Source organism: Eutrigla gurnardus (assembly GCF_963514095.1).
Source record: "Eutrigla gurnardus genome assembly, chromosome: 24".
NCBI classification, from domain to species: domain Eukaryota; kingdom Metazoa; phylum Chordata; class Actinopteri; order Perciformes; family Triglidae; genus Eutrigla; species Eutrigla gurnardus.
Window position 1 is genome coordinate 1,917,063 of NC_139935.1, and position 17,517 is coordinate 1,934,579.

Sequence of the window (17,517 nt, forward strand, 5' to 3'; positions counted from 1 at the left end):
TTGTTGTGTTTAATGAGAGAATTGTTGTGGAGCTCAGAATAACATCGTTAGAATAAAACACGACAAAGAAAGTCAACAAGCTTTAATGGAGAATGATTTTCCTATTTTTCTGACATAAATCTTAAATGTACAACTAGTCTGTATGTGAGGCCTGTTTGTTTACATCCGCGGCCTGTTGAGGCCCGAGCTGGACGCTGAAAGGGGGACCGGGATCGTCCGGGATCCAGGCGGATCACGTCCTGCATGTGTTACGTAACAGTACCGTTGCAGATCCCGCATCCCATAATACTGATAAACACGTCATTAATAGGCCAGCCTCATAACCTGCACTAAATAATTCATTTACGTTCGCTGGCTTTATTACAGCTGTTTGCTGAGAAGTTCCACGCGCGTGCACGCAGCTCGCGCTCAGGTGTGTTGTGCAGGTGAACACCGGAAGTTGCCCCCCCTCCCAGAGCTGATTGGTTGCGTCCACAGCTGAGCAGCTGCAGATTAGTATCTGATTCCCACGTGCAGATGAAATCCTGTTGTTTGTATATTTGTATTCTTAATAACTCCGGTGTTTCAGATGATTATTATGGGATGCTCGTCACGGCTCGCAGGAGCCAAATGTCTTTCTGGGCTCCAAACTTCTTTTTTCTTTTTTTCCCTTTCTTTCTTATTCACTTGTCTTGCTCGCCTATTCAGCAAAAACTCACAAAACGTGTCCTCGCGCTGCAGGATTTGAATTTCGCGGATGATTTCCCATACTAGTTGCTAGGCAACAATGATATAGAGAAGCGAGCATCATTTTTCTTTGTCTCCATTAGTAGACGTGACGTGCAGAATCCCTCCAAAACTTTATGATCTACGCGCGTCACTCACACGCACACTCACACGCACACACACACACACACACACACACACACACACACACACACAGATGTGTTGGTGACGTCGGCACAGAGAGGAAGCACGAGGATCTTTTATTCTATTAATATTTGGCGCCTTTAAAATAATAAAAATGTTGGCCTCGCGCCGCCCGGAAGCTCATTATGCATGCCAGCTCCGATGCATAAGTCACGTGACGTGCTCAGATAAACCTGCACAAGAGAGGAACGCTCGAGGTTCCCCAAAGTTGCCTTTAGCAGCGCGTTCACGCGGATCACGCACGCGGACCAGCAGCACAGAAACAGCCCACAGTGAGGTTTTTAGGGAAGGCGACACAAAAAGAGTTTAAATCTCATAATGGGCTTCGGTCCGCCTATTCTCAGCAGCTTTGCCTTTTTCATGGCTCTTCAAACCATGTTGGCAGCAGCATGGGCGTGCGTGCGCGCGGGCGCGTGCACCGATAGGTTCAGGCCCGAGGAGCAACTTCCTGCTGTTGATTTAAGACGCCAATTAAAGCTGCTGCTCGTTGTCACAAAACCCTCCTATTTAAATAAAAACGTATTATTATTATAATAATTGTTTTGCTTGTAATAATTATTATTAATAATAATAATAAAATGTAGAATAATATTTAATGTGGCTGCTTTAATCAGCAGCCAGCGCCCTTCAATCACCACTGCCATACATAATCTCTAATATTTAAACAAATAATAATGAGGCATATTTATTGTGATATATGATTCTAATTTAAATATTAAACTTACATTTCCCCCTGTAGATATCGTTGTGCTTGTAAATATCCTGTAATATGTTTTTTCCTGTATAATACACTAAAGTTGTTTTAAATATATAAATACGTTGAAGTTTCCACAGGCCTCTCTGTAGAAAGTATTATTATATATTATTATTATTATTATATCACACACTCCGCTTACGTGCACTTAAATAGACCGGGGCAGGTCGGGTGTCACGCTCATTCTAACCTGCTGGAAACGTGCGTGTGCGCGATGGTTCCGCCTCATCCTGTATTTCCTCCACGTGTCGCGCGCATGAATATGGATTATTGTGTGTGTTCTCCGCAGGGAGCCTCCTCTTCCACGTCCACGGGTTCCTCTCTCCGCTGCGCATACACGCTGCGCGTCACCGCTGACTTCTCACCGTTAACATTATTATTATATGTACAGTAAGTATCCCGTATGTGTGCGGTTGTCATGCCAGCAATGTAGGTTAACTTTATGATTATTATAATTGTTATGATATTTCCATCAAACAGCAGCTGAGGAACTGGTATGTTTAATTTAATTCGTATTCTTTTTTATATGAGTTGTTTTTGTGTTTAAAAAAAGAAATCACTTGCGACACATTGGATAAAATATAGTCTCCAATTAGATCTTTTATATTATATTTCATCCTTATTATTTAGGAAGGTTTACATACAAATGAGAGAATTTCATCCTATTTACGGGAACACTTTCTCTAGAATATCTCAAAATAAAAAGCATAAATTCAGGACAACATGTAAATAGAGCTTGTTACGTCGTTTTGTAGCAGAAGAGGAGGAGGAGGAGGAGGAAGAAGATAGAATATGGATAGAAGGATGGATGTGTAGAAGGATGAGTGAACCCAGAACCTGCTGCACTAAAAGCTTCCCTCAACAACTTTCTTTTAGGTTCAAAGTTCACAAACAGAACTGAAGCTCTTCTTTCAGAAACATCCACCATTTTCCTTTTAGATATGAAAGTATGTCAGAGTTTAAACTTTACTGCAAAATTCATATTTAAGCCTTAAAACTTTGTCAGCCCCAATATCCACAAAATATAGGTGTTTATAATATTAGTATTCCTATAGTTTGTATTATATTCATATATTTATAGGTGCTTATAATGTTAATATTCCAATAGATATTTATAGTAATATTCCTATTGGTGTGTATAATATTAATATCCCTATAAGTGTTTATATTAATAGGTGTTTAGAATATTAATATATATATATATATATAAGTTTGTATTAATAGGTGTTTAGAATATTAATACGTGTTTGTATTAACATTCCTATAGGTTTTTATATTAAAAGGTCTTTATAATAATTATATTCCTATAAGTGTATATAATATTATTTTCCTATAGGTGTCTATACTATAAATATTCCTATGTTTTAATATTTATATTCCTATAAATGTTTATAATTATATTCCTATAGCTGGTTATAATAATTATATTCCTGTAGCTTTTTATAATAATTATATTCCTGTAGCTTTTTATAATAATTATATTCCTGTAGCTTTTTATAATAATTATATTCCTGTAGCTTTTTATAATAATTATATTCCTGTAGCTTTTTATAATAATTATATTCCTAGGTGTTTATGATACAAATGTTCCTGTTGGGAATTTTTGTTTTTCTCATAACGTTGAGCTTTTTGATTTATATCAATTACATTTATATTTGTGACGTTTCAGCGTCATAATCCCAATAATGTTTCTATAATATTCACAATATTCCGAAGATATTTTATGTCCGTATTATTTTCCTGGAGGTGCGTTTGAGTAAACGGAACAATAATAATACAACATTGAAATATTCCCGTTTAGAACTTTGTGTTTTTTGTTTTATGTACTTATATTCTTTACACGCACGCACACACACACACACACGCACACACACACACACGCACGTAGCCTAGTAGAAGTTGTGTCCCGGAGTTTCTGGTCGGTCCAGGACCAGGACCAGGTCCAGGTCCATATCCAGTCCGCCGGTCCTGGTCTAGAATATAAACTAACTCACTTTATCTCCGTCGCGTTGAAACGCTTCTAAATCGCGAGTAAAAGTAAAAGTTGGGCAACATCTCTGCTCGACAGTTGCTGCTCGAAGAAAAGAGCAGCAAACAGTTGCCTGTCTGTCATCTGTGTGTTGCGTTCAGTGACAGGAAATAAAATAGGAGAGTTTAAACCAGGTTATCCATTTCGTTTTTAATGACCAACATGATTCAAACAATGATCCTTTAATGATTAAATAAATCTTGTTTCTACAGTGAGATCTGCTTAAATCCACACACTCGGCCCTCGGATCTTCTCTGGCCTCGCAGCGCCACCCAGCGGCCGTTTGAGCCGACAACACCAGCCCAGCACGCTGCTGTTCTCTCCACAGGAAGGACGCTTTAATCAGTTAACTCATTAATATGAGTATCGATTCACATTCCTGGAGAGTTTGTTGCCTCTTTGACGTGTTTTTAAGGTTTTGTGTCTGCAGGATTTCATCTTCAGTCGTGCACGGAAACACAAGTTTAATTAGAGGTCAATTTAGTCTCATTGAAAGTGCATTGTTTTCTATGGTGTCAGACAATATTACAGTTATAACCTGACTTATTATTATTATGTACTTTCTAACGATATGTCTAATTCTTTTTAATTTAGTTTTCTCTCATTGAAAAACACGTATCTCCAAAAGTGTTAACTTTACTGCTCTGTCATGATTTCAGATCATCCATCCATCCGTTTCAGCCGGGGACTGGGGGCCGGGGACCGGTGACCGGGGTCCAACCCCCGACGATCCCTCATAAAAGACGTCCGGCAGCAGCTTCATCGGTTGCCATGGGAACCAGGAATCTAGTGCGTGATCTTTCAGGTGTTCCCCTGTCGTTTATATTTGACTATAGCTGTTCATCCATGAGCTCAGAAAGTATTTTATTATTGTGAGTCACCGCGTTCAGCTGGAGGAGAAGTTTATAATCTAGTAGAAATACTACCAAATACTACAACAAAGATATGAAAAGTGAGTTCCGTCACTTTCTCAGGACTCCTGGCTGAGAGTCCATAAACTTTCTTTGGTCCCTACCCATAATGCCCCTCTACAGCCTCAGGAGCCTCTGAAGCCTCCGAAGCCTCGTGTCACCCTTCCTACGTCTCCTGAGTGTATATATGTGAGTGTCTATCTGTGTGTGTGTGTGAGACAGGTCTCGCCAGCAGACGGATCGATGGGAGGGGGGGGGCGGAGGCCGGGGGGTCGCTCGGCCCTCGGGGGTCCGCCGCTGACATCTCCTGCAGCCCGCCGTCCGGCCAGCAGCTCGGGTCAGCTTTCCCAGCAGGCCGTTCGCTGTGGCAGCAGTTACCAAGGTGACAGCATGTCAGCACAGCCCCGCTGGGGGGGGGGTCGAGGGGGAGGAGGGGGGGTCGAGCAGGGAGCCTGATGCATCACCAGCTCTGATGGGTTTGTCAATACTGCTTAGATCCAGGGGGAGCCGGGCCCAGCGTGACACATTCTGGGCCCCTCCAGAGAGCCAGAACACACACACACACACACTCACCTGACAACACACACACACGCACACTCACCTGACAACACACACACACACTCACCTGACAACACACACACACACTCACCTGACAACACACACAAGCAAGTTTGCACAAAAATAAGCAGCTTAGAAACACACACACACATTTCCAGCATTAAGGCACAAACGTATACAAAGACACAAAGTCACGGAATTTTCTTACAGTCGTGAAGAGATTCTCACACACACACACACACACACACACACACACACACACACACACACACACATGTAAATGTCATTCATGATACAATAGCATTTACTTACAACCCTACAATCCCCAGAGATTTACCCCAACAACATACTGCCCTAAATGCCCTAAAAGCCCTAAAACTCATCTTAAACTCACTTCCACCAAATAACAAAAACTTCCAAATGACGTCTCAATAACTCTCAGCAGGTTTTAAAAATAACATTTCATTGTAAATTAAAACAAAAGTTTGTTGAGTTCTTCTGCAAACACAGGATGTTTTTATAATATCATGTCTATAATGTTATAAAGATTATATATCAGTTTGTGTTTTAACCCTGAAGTTTAACGTTGACCTCGTGGGGACCTGGTTGTTTTTTTGGAGTCCCCACAACATCTTTTATATAGGTACACCTGCAAACACACACACACACACACACGCGTGAATTCAGCTGAATGTTGCGCGGCGGCGTGGATTAAGCCGTCGGAGAGGAGAGAACGAGCTGGCAGATAAAACATCCTGCAGGAGGGCGAAGGAGAGAGAACCCACTCTGTATCTCATTAACCAAAGGGGGGGGGGGGTGTTGGAAGAGCAACCGGCCACGTTTGGCTCAGAGGCTCTGGCGGTGTAACCATTTCTAGGCCGAGGGTTTAATAGATTACTAATGATCGGCCGCAGGTATTTCCAAGTTAGACATTCGCCGCGCTCCTGAAACCAGATCACTTGCTAATCCGTTCTCTTCATTTTCACCTCTGTGGTTCTTAAAAACACTGATAAGTGAATAACCAGGTGTTTGTTGGGGGGGGGGGGGCGCTATCGTTGCCGTGGCGAGGTGTTAGGATATATATACATATACGCCGTTTCCTCGCCGGCTTCCAATCTGACCAATCCTCTTAGCGAGCGAGAGCGCCGAGAAGTCTCCTTCATTCCTGTTTAAGGCCGGAGGTGAAACCGTCACGCTGTTTTCAAACAACGAACACACGATTTAAACATCATGAGTTTTCAACGAACGTACGATTTAAACAACGTGAGTTTCAATGAACACACGATTTAAACATCGTGAGATTCACAGCCAACGTACGATTTAAACAACGTGAGTTTTACAGTTAACGTACGATTTAAACATCGTGAGTTTTACAGTTAACGTACGATTTAAACAACGTGAGTTTTACAGTTAACGTACGATTTAAACATCATGAGTTTTCAATGAAAGTACGATTTAAACAACGTGAGTTTTACAGTTAACGTACGATTTAAACAACGTGAGTTTTACAGTTAACGTACGATTTAAACATTGTGAGTTTTCAACGATCGCACGATTTAAACAACGTGAGTTTTCAATGATCGCACGATTTAAACAACGTGAGTTTTACAGTTAACGTACGATTTAAACAACATGAGTTTTACAGCTAACGTACGATTTAAACAACGTGAGTTTTACAGTTAACGTACGATTTAAACAACGTGAGTTTTACAGCTAACGTACGATTTAAACAATGTGCGGCGGCGGCTGGACGCTCTGATGGCGGCAGATCGCAACGTACGCATCATCAGCAAACAACACGCTGCGTTTTAAAAGCTTGGCTGAAATCAGAGTAATTAATTGGTGTTATACACCGAGGACATAATTATCTTTTCCTGTAACTGGCACATATTTAATTACCGGTAATTGTTCCCCGAGCTTTCGTTCAAACGTTCTGATGTTTTACACTCTAATCCTGCTCACGAGACGCCGTAACGGGGGACGAGTCAGAGAGCAGCATCGGAACACACACGTACACCTCCACACACACGTACAACTACACATCCCTACACACACACACACATGGAGACACACACACATGGAGACACATGGACACACACACACATGGAGACACACACACACACACACATGGAGACACATGGACACACACACATGGAGACACACACACATGGACACACACACACACACATATGCTTCGAAGACACCTATGTGGGCCTTCATCACACACACGTACACCTACACATCCCTACACACACGGACACACACACACACACCTCCACACACACGTACACCTACACATCCCTACACACACGGACACACACACACACACCTCCACACACACGTACACCTACACACCCCTACACACACACACACCTCCACACACACCTCCACACATACCTACACACACACCCCTCCACTCACACACACACACATACCTACACCTACACACACGGACACACGGACACACACACACACACCTCCACACACACCTCCACACACACCTCCACACACACACACCTCCACACGCGCGTTTCCTCCTCCGGCTAAGCCCCGCCCCCTCCGCTCCTCCGAGGTGTTAATGCCTGCCAGATTGGAGGAAAGTCATTTGAGAACGAAGGCCACAGATACTGATTAACACGGGGCCGAGTCTCTGGCCAAGTGGTACGTCCCATTTAGGGGGAAGCATCGGGAGCTAAATTTACCCCCTGTGCCCCGGGGGGGGGGGGGGGTCTGCCGGGGGGCCTTGAACATGAGAACAGGGTTTAATAAGTAAACAGAACAGTGCTTCTGATCAGGGCTTATTTGCCCGGCGAGCCCCCCGGTACACGCTACTAGCTGATTAGCCCGGCCGATTGTACCTTGTAATTGCAGTGGCTTGACCCCCTCGAGGCAAATATTAGATTGTAGTGGTTTAACCTTTCCAGTCGTCAGAGCGGGCTAATAGCCCAACCAGATGTTAAGGAGCCCAGCGGTGGAGTCTGCAGTCTTCTGATCAGCAGCACCAAGAAAAAAAAAAACACTTTTCTTTTTTAATATTGTCTCCATTTCCTCTCTTGGCCTTTCAAGCTGATTTCTGTCAGCGGTTTCCTCCGATCCTCATCCTCTCCATGTCGGGTTACAGGTATTATTTCAAATCAGTCACAGTCATTAGTGGGGGGGCAGGCCATCAATGAAGAGATCAATGAAGAGATATTAACCCAGCAACTAGTCATCATCCGTTCAATCACTCCGGCAATCTGTCACCTGGTGATGTCATACGGAGGAAACGCTTCTTATTTAACTTCATGATGCATTTTAAAAAACAGCAGCTGTTGCTCTTATTGTTGCTCCTCATCTGGAATGGAGGGTTTTTAACCGGAGTTGTTTGCAACAGGCAACCAAGAGATCTGCGGTTGCTTTATGAAGAGAACCACAGATACAAGATTCCCAAGAAAGCAGCAATTAAACAATCCCGTGTAACTCGGATAAGAAAACATTGTTCTCTCTGATCGACGTGCGAGCGTTTAGATGAAATGGAAACAATATGAAACTCTGAATCTTTGGAATTTCCCCTTTTTTCCTCTCGACTTTTTCAGATCCAACCTCTTCATTTAAAACATTCACCCCCAGATATGTGAATGTGGCTCCACCACAAGCCCAACAGCTGCGTCTGGTTTCCCATCTTCCTTTTGTGAACCTGAAGGTGTCACAACAGAACCACCAGGAGGTCCAGACACATAAACTCCATCCTGTTCTACCTCATATCGGCAGTGCGACCTCAGAGTTTGATGTGTGCCGGTTCCTGGGCCTTCGGGACCCTCTGCAGACTGAGACCATTATGGGAAACACTTTCGGACGGGACGAGACGAGGATGGTGGAGGGGCGGCGGAAGTTTTTCTTGGGTCGTTCCCAGCCGTTTCCAGAGATCTCAGGTTTCTCCGAGGCCAGCGTTGGATCCAGATCCTCTTCCTCTCTCCGACGGGGCCGGGGCCCGGGTGCAGGGCCCGGCAGCTGCGTCTCCAGGCTCTCCCGGCTCACCCCGCCAGTCTAATAGTTTCCTTCCTTCCCGAGACTCTCACCTGGAGAAAAAAAGAGGAAAATAGTCATCTTTTCATCCCTGAGATGGACTGAAGTAACCCTTCAGCTGGAGAGGAAACCCAATCCTGCCCCCAGCTCGCCGTCTGAGAGGACGGAGAGGCGAGAGGGCCGGGGGGGCAAAGTGGTTCCATGTGAGGGAAAGTCAGGGGTCAACACCATGAACAGAAGACCTCCGATCTGCAGCATCGCCGTGGAAACCAAAGAGATGTGAGGCTTTTATTGTGATTAACGCTGCTCCACCATGCTGCTCCACCATGCTGCGCCACCATGCTGCTCCACCATGCTGCTCTGCTGATGGAGGAGTCTGAACCAGGTCTCTTCCAGGAGGTCTAACCCTAACCCGGTACTGCCCGGTGAAGTTCACTTAAATTAAACTTTTTCAAACAACAGGAGTGACAGAAGCATCCTTGTCTTTTTATTTGACTTTGTATTTAAATTGTGTGAGACTCATTTCTTTTAAACTGCGTTTGTGTATCTGGTGTTATCCTCCTGTTTTCCTGCTCTGCCTCTTCTGTTCCTTCTGCTTCATCGTGTCTCTAGGTGTCTGTGTGTCGGTTTGATTCCCATCTGTGTTTCTGTGCTCTCCTATTAGACTCCGTCACACTCGGCTCTGCAGCGTGAAACCTCCCTCAGGTAGCGCTCTCCCTCCGAGGACGACCACGGCGGTGCCTAATATCTGCAGACATCTATGGCCGCGTCCCAATCTGTTGCACGCTCCGTTCATTTCACGCACTGCCAGAAGTGCTTTGTAATTATCCGGATATTGATGAAGGCTGATTCCAGCAGGTAATCGCTGGCGCTTCAGCTGCTTTTTACGCATCTCAGCAAAATGTCTCTATCCATTACCAGCGCAAATTAATTTCCACTCAATGACCATACTTGTTGATAATCTACAAATTGATTGATGTGTGTGTGTGTGTGTGTGTGTGTGTGTGTGTGTGTGTGTGTGTGTGTGTGTGTGTGTGTGTGTGTGTGTGTGTGTGTGTGTGTGTGTGTGTGTGTGGAGGGGGATGATATTGAGCACTGAACCATAGCATATAACTGGGATTACCTCCCACAAAGATAACTGTGGCTGTTAGCTTGATGCTACACAGTGAACCGTAGCAGTGCTGCAAGTACACAGAATATTAGTAGTGGAAGTACTTACAGGAGATATAACAGCAGTGGTATTATTAGTATTACTATTATTATTGTTGTTGTTATTATAGGAGCATTCCAAGAGGTCAAAATAAAAGGAAATTAAAATGGATTTAGAGACGTGGAATAGGAGAAAGGAAGAATAAAAACGGATGAAATGGGGAAATGGAGTGATATTATGAACTGGTGTGTGTGTGTGTGTCTGTGTGTGTCTGTGTGTCTGTGTGTGTGTGTGTGTGTCGATGCTAACAGGTGGCTGTTGTGTATTTTCCCTTCATTCAGGCGTTTTATGAAACCTGAGGTATGAATTTCGGTGAAACACCATTCAGTGGACGTTCACGGCAAAGCAGCTGTGACGTTTGAGTCGGAGGAACCTGAACTTCCTGTCCTCGTAACTACTCATCTTCATCTTCCTGCATCCATATGTCTGATTTATCTCCCTGTTCTGTCAGATTACCCTGTGTTTTACAAAGATACGTATATTAAAGATGACAAACTTTAGGTTTCTCCGTCCCGCTGCGCTGCATTGTGTTGAAGTGTTGGAGATCCCTTCCACCGCCAGCACTAAGGGTAAATAAATACGCCTTAAAGGAGTAAATGAGCTCGAGCAAAGTGGCCCTTTGAGTCTCCATGTTTGTGGAGCAACCATAATGGATTCTTTAGAGCCGTGAACGGTTTATAGGCATGACAGCCATGTTTCGGCATGATGGGCTTATCCCTACGCAAGGCGCTAAGGATATTAGGGAATCAGCGTAAAGCGGGCATGGAAATGATGACTGGAGCAAAGCCTCAGTTCGCTGGTATTCTAAGCCCTCGGTTCTCCGGCATCTCGGGAACGAGGGGGGGGGGGGGCAGACTTGGCCCAGCGCCACGCGGTGATATCCTCCACTATTTCCTCATACGTCTCTACGCCTACAATTAAAAGGGATCTAGAGGAGGTCAGTGTGGCCTGTCTGAAGCCTCTGGTCCATATGGGGATCTGTTGGATCAGCTGGATCTCTCACGTCTAATTAAAGGCTTTTACTTTCACACCGTTTTGTATTTGATTTAACCTTTTATTTACACAGGTCTCTAATCTTGTTGAGACTCATATCTGTCTTCAACCTATAAAACATAAAAGTATTTCCATCCAGACAGACTCAATAATACATTGTACAATACAAGTTAAAGTGCCAAGTAGAAGCAGATAAATATTGTATTAACAGGAAGAAACAGGCATGAAGACCGAGGTTCCCTGAATGAAATCCTTTTTCCACGTTTTCACTCTGAATGCATTGTTTTGTTGCTTCTCATTAAAAGATGGTGTCAGACTCCTTCAGTAAGTTGCAGGTTTTCAAGGCCACCAAGCGAACGTCTCCACCCACGGTGGCTCGCTGTCAGGGCAGAAGGGTGATTAATGTCCCCCCCTCCACCAACTGTAAATTAGAGGGCCGTGGGTCGAAACTATTTTTCTTGGTGAGCAATGCGCTCGTGGCTAAAAAAAAAAACACAAAACAGGGCAAACACTGTTTATCATCTGCCCGACGACAGCCCCTCCTTGGGGCAAATTAACCACGCGGCCGTATCGACTGGCACGGGGCCGGGAGTCAGTGCCCCTTCACTTTGATTAATCTCCCCGTGTTCCTGGTTTCAACTCTATCAAAGTAATCTAAGTGAAGACACGCGGCATTGATCCGTAAACACACAGCTTCTCCAGAGGAAGTCCTCTTAAATGCGTTAGAATTATCTTTAAATGTGAACCATGAAGATGTTTCATTTCAGATATTATGAGAATCCACATTAGAGAACAAAGACCTCTTCCATGATTCACACGGATTATCAAGTCAAACGGGTCACAGAGAAAAGAGGGTTTTCCTGCTTTTGAGCTATTTTGTTTCCAGAAAACCTTTGTTTTATCATTTAATTTTCCCAGAGACAAAAGCAACCAAACATGCACACGAGCTGTTGAGCAAGGCATGAGAGTCGTGGAGGAATGTTGGAGGAAAGTTGGATGAAGGTGGCATCTTGTGCTCGTCTCTTTCCAAAGGAATCCACACAAAACGTTGTGTTAATCCGTCTCCGCGCCGCACATATGCAAAACAATCTGCTTTATGTGTAGCCGTGCCAGCGCGCTTGGCAGACGGTGACTGAGCATTTTTTTCATTGTGTTATTTCTGATACCTCGGTTGGATCCTGTGGCGTGACACTGGCGGTTCCCCGCTGGTTTTACATGGAAGACACATGCAGTTCGCATGAAAGTGGGCCAGAGCCTCACAAGTCCATGTTATTGGCTCTCTGGGGTCAACGTGGTTTCAGATCGTTGTGTGTCGGAGGAATTACTTGTACTGGCGCCGGACATGTTGATCGTGTGGTGTAAACTCTTCTGCTCTCTGCTTAAATGCAATATGAATCAAACTGTCAGCATACTTCCATTTAATGATCTCTGCACTTTTCAGATGGTAAAGAAGTGAAAGTGACAGGTGAATTAGTTATTTTTTAACCTGTAGACAAACACGTTTTAAGTAGTTTAAGATTCAGACGAAAGCTGGTGTTCATTTACAACCTAAAAAAAGGACATGAGGAATAGTTTTGGCGTGCCGGATCATTGCAGACTTAGCTTTTTAGCTGCTCCATGTGGCCGGCATGTTTTGAATTTCCAAGATCATGCTGAACAACACGCGGTTTCAATGAGCCGTGACACTGTGATGTGATGTGCACTGATGTCTGAGAGATAAAAAAAAAAGAAAGCTGTGTAAATCAAACAGCCAATAAGTCACAATAGTCAATTGTTTTTAAAATGCTCTGTGCTTCACTCGGTTTTCAGTCGCCTCATTTGTCATTTTGAAGCAGATTATGCATCTCTGTGGTTTGCTGTCAGGGGGTTTGGATTATCCAGCTCATTCCCTTCTTTATTTTTGAAACTGGTTTTGTTCACATGTGTTTTTGTTATGTTTTTTTTTCACTTGAATCTATTTCTTAATTTCCTTTCCATTTCTCATGTTTTTTTTATCTTAATATTTTATTACATTCTTTATTGAACCCATTGACATCATTTCAAATTTAATTCCCATAAATAGTATTATAATAGTGAAAAAGAGGATGTGGATGTTAAAGCAATCTTACTTTTAATTCTCATTAAAAAACAATCAAAAATGCATACAAACGCATATTTATATGAATAAACATCAGTATACACAGAGGTCAAAACTTTATTTGGCTTCATTTTAAAATAAAAGCTGGAAGTGTTCCATTGTAGATTTTCATAATAACAGTAAGTGGATCCTGTTTAAATAAACTATTTATTCACATTTCTGAGACGAACAATCACATGTTTAATGGAGCAATAAATGACTGAAATGATGACAATGATTATCTGGAGATTTCTGCCATATAATTTGTTTTACTTTGAAAATCTATAAGTAATGGTCCACGTACGTGACGTAGAACAACTTCCGCCACAGACAGAAACATGGCGGCGTCCTGCGTGCGAACCGTGGGATCTGTTTTGGGAAAATGTGGGAATTGCAGCTCGAGTTTGAACGCGGTGACGTCGCGTTTCAGCCGGCAGGTAACGTTTGATTTTGTCTTCGATAAACTAACAAGTTATGGACATAAAACAAACAGGAAATGGACCGATACTGACGTCCTTGAGCTAGCATCCGACTGCAGCTTTTGTTAGCCGAAACTAGCTTGACGGATTACTAAATTTACACTCAGTCTACGCCGCATTTAGTTCACACAGGTGTGACATGTGTGTGGATGTGTTGATATAAATAAGTGAACCCTTGACTACACTTCGGCACCATACAATTAGCAAGTTAGCACAGTTTTGCTAGCGTTTCGTATCTCACAACAACAGCATCTCTGCCCTCCTCTTCCTCCAGGTCCCGAGCCGGCAGCTGTGCGTGACCTCTGCCCTCCGCAGGAAGAACCTGGCGGCCGCCGGACCCGAGAAGTTCACGGTGGAGTTCGTCCAGAAGCAGGTGGAGGAGTTCAACGTTGGGAAGCGGCACCTGGCCAACATGATGGGGGAGGACCCGGAGACCTTCACCCAGGAGGACATAGACGTGAGTGCGTCGTTGTTTTTACTGTGGGAACGTGACGTCATCTCTGGTGACGGGGTATGTCACGTATCCACGGGCTCAGTTTGAGGCATCCTGTATGAATCGAGGACTTTTTATTGTCCACTGGTTTTGTTAGATCAACAGAATAAATTTAAAAATTAAAGTAAGTGGAACAGGAAGTGAAGCTGCTTGGCTCAGACGTTTTAATATTTGGGTAAAGATGTAAGTTTTGGTTTAGGATATTTCTGGGGGAAGACAGCGTGCCAATAATTAATTTCTGAAGGATCCTTAAGGGAGTTTAAAAGACAAAGTTATAGTGAAAAGCACATTTTGGTGGAATATACAGAGGAAGAGATTGTTTACTAGCATTTCTGTTTTGGTTGTAGAGCAAAAATCTTCAGTTGTATGAGTAATTTAATAAACAGTTACTTCAGCTTTACTGAATAATGTTATTAAGTGCAAAGTCTATGTGTTATAATTTAATATTATTTTATATACATATATTTAAAGGATGAGGCTGGTGGATAAGAAACTATATATATACATATATCATTTTAAAAGTGAAGTTCTTGAGCAGGAAAGTTAAGGGACAGACATCTTTGTTTCTTATTAAAACAAGTACAACTTTTACAGACCGGCCAGCATTTATCTTCCTCTCTTGATGAGCCAGCGTTTGAAAAGCCACAAAGCATTTTAAACACTGATTAAGCTGCTGGAGACGTGTGTATTTTTTTATTTAAAGCTCTGCGGTCTCTTCACATCAGCATCATCATTAGCGTCGGCGCTCCACCGGCACCGGGCAGGTGGGGCCAACCTCTGGCTAATCTGCTGCATCGGGGATATTAGCAACGGCCCTCACACACACACACACACACACACACACGCTTATTCCAGGTTTCTGGCAACACACAGCGGCCCCTCGCTGCTCCGATCATTTAGCGTGATTTCCCACTTTCCTCTCGCCGGTCTCCCCGGTGGCCCTCACAAATAATGAAGAGAGCTGTTGGCGGCCGGCTGTGAAAGCCGAAGCGACGGCGAGCAGCTCGGACTTCGATGTGTGGAGGGGAAGTGGGAAATGTGGCAGGACGGGTGTGGACTCCAGACTCCGAGGAACCCAGACTCTGAGGAGTCCAGACTCTTCAGAGTCCGGACTCTGAGGAACCCAGACTCTGAGGAATCCAGACTCTTCAGAGTCCGGACTCTGAGGAACCCAGACTCTTCAGAGTCCGGACTCTGAGGAACCCAGACTCTGAGGAGTCCAGACTGACAATAAACTTCTATGATCTTTTTAAGCTTTTAAATATTAAAATCTTTGGTGGACTTTGATTACTTTGAGACAAGATGAGACTTCCAGTTGTTGAATTGATCAGTTGATAGATAGAAAATAAATCCACATTGATTTATTATTTCCTTTATCAAGCAAAGCATCAAACCTTTTCTGTATTCTTTCTGCTTAATGTCATTGTAAAAATACATTTTTCACTTTTTCCTCACATTTTGTGAGGCAAATAATATTTAATTCATGGAAATGTACTTTATTATACTTTATTAAAACAAGAGCAACATCTGAATGGACATAGACATAAGATTTTACCAAATACAACTACAGATTCTTCAACGTTAATTAATCAGTTAAGTACTATTGATAAGTATTTATTCATGATTTTGTCTATAAGATGTCAAAAAATACATGAAAAATGTTTACCAGAGCTGAAACAAATTGTTTGGTTTCAACATTTGATGAAGTAATAATTTAATTAGTTGACCAAAAGAAAATGAAGCAAACTTTACTCATCATTTAAATAATTTATCAAGAATGATCAGGATTTGGTTCATTTGTCTGCTTTTATATAATTATAAACTGAATATCTCATCTTCAAGCACATTAATTTCCCGTTTACCAACTAAACAGTCAATTAAATCCTGGTTTCATCTCCACTAGAAAATGTTTTGTCGCTTTTTAAGAAGCTCCTCCGACTATTTGTCGGTTTGGATTTTGGACGGACGTGTTTTCTCTCTTCCTCGGCCGTCGGCCCTCGGGGATCTCTGCCACATTGAGCCGAGGCTCAGGTGAAACACAGGTGTGTCTTCATCTGTTCCCCTCTTTTCTTTTTACCCTCAAACTTCTCTCCCTGTCCCTCACACACACACACACACACACACACACACACACACACACACACTCCACCAGCCCTTTTCTTCCTGCTTTCCGGGGTTTTGACAACCTTTTTAAAAGGCAGCAACCTGCCGCCTCCCCGCAGCACCTGCTGCCTCGCTAATTGAGCCGGCGGAGAGGAGGAAGAGGAGCGGCGAGGAGGAGGAAGAAGAGTTGAACAGACTGCCGTGATGAGTGTGGCGGGGGCCAACACCGTCCTCCGGGGGGCCATCTGCAGCGCCGCTAATAACACGGGTGAACTTGGAGTGAACTGTTGGCCGTCCAGCGTGTCCTCTGCTCGCTGTCAAGCGGCCCAGAAACCCGTGTCTTTTCCTGCTTGTTCTCACACACACATTAACACACATCACACTCGCCTTTCCTTGAACCCGCGAGCAGCTTGCGCCTCTTCTCTTCTGTCACTTCCTGTGACGTCCGTTGGCGTGACCTCCGCTGTTTGGACACGTCAGCGTTGTCCTGATCTGCATCTCTCAAACTGCCAGTTCTTTGTCCTTTTTTTAATTTATTCGTTTATCTTCCTTCTCTCCCCGGCAGAGGAGCATCGCCTACCTCTTCCCCTCCGGCCTGTTTGAGAAGAAAGCCCGGCCCCTCATGAAGGTGCGTCTGTACGAACGCTTGGCCCTCGTCTGTGTGGCTGACCTTCAAGTTTAATTATGAATCCCTATCAAACTATTTTACATTCACTTCCATGATAAAACTAAATGTTTGATTGACTCTGTTTCCATTTCCAGCATCCAGAGGAGATCTTTCCAAGGCAGAGAGGTATGAAGTCTGTGCTTTAATAACGAGAATATAAGTCTCCGTGAGCGTGGCATAACCTGATTGTCTGTCTGTGAAGCTGTCCAGTGGGGAGCAGACGGACGGCCGTTCCACTTCCTGTTTTACACCGGCAAACAGTCCTACTACTCCCTCATGCACGTGAGTAC

The 17,517-nt window shown here is 43.7% G+C and overlaps 1 pseudogene across 1 annotated transcript in view; it reads left to right on the forward strand.

The window, feature by feature from the left end:
- The first annotated feature begins 13,777 nt into the window (after positions 1–13,777).
- The window catches only part of LOC311010032, a 10,426-nt pseudogene continuing 6,686 nt past the window's right edge, over positions 13,778–17,517 (forward strand). Inside the window, exons 1-5 of the transcript XR_014599402.1 lie at positions 13,778–13,922; positions 14,239–14,421; positions 17,126–17,188; positions 17,323–17,353; positions 17,430–17,513. The product of XR_014599402.1 is annotated as an uncharacterized misc_RNA (transcript). The remainder of the gene's footprint in view (positions 13,923–14,238; positions 14,422–17,125; positions 17,189–17,322; positions 17,354–17,429; positions 17,514–17,517) is intronic.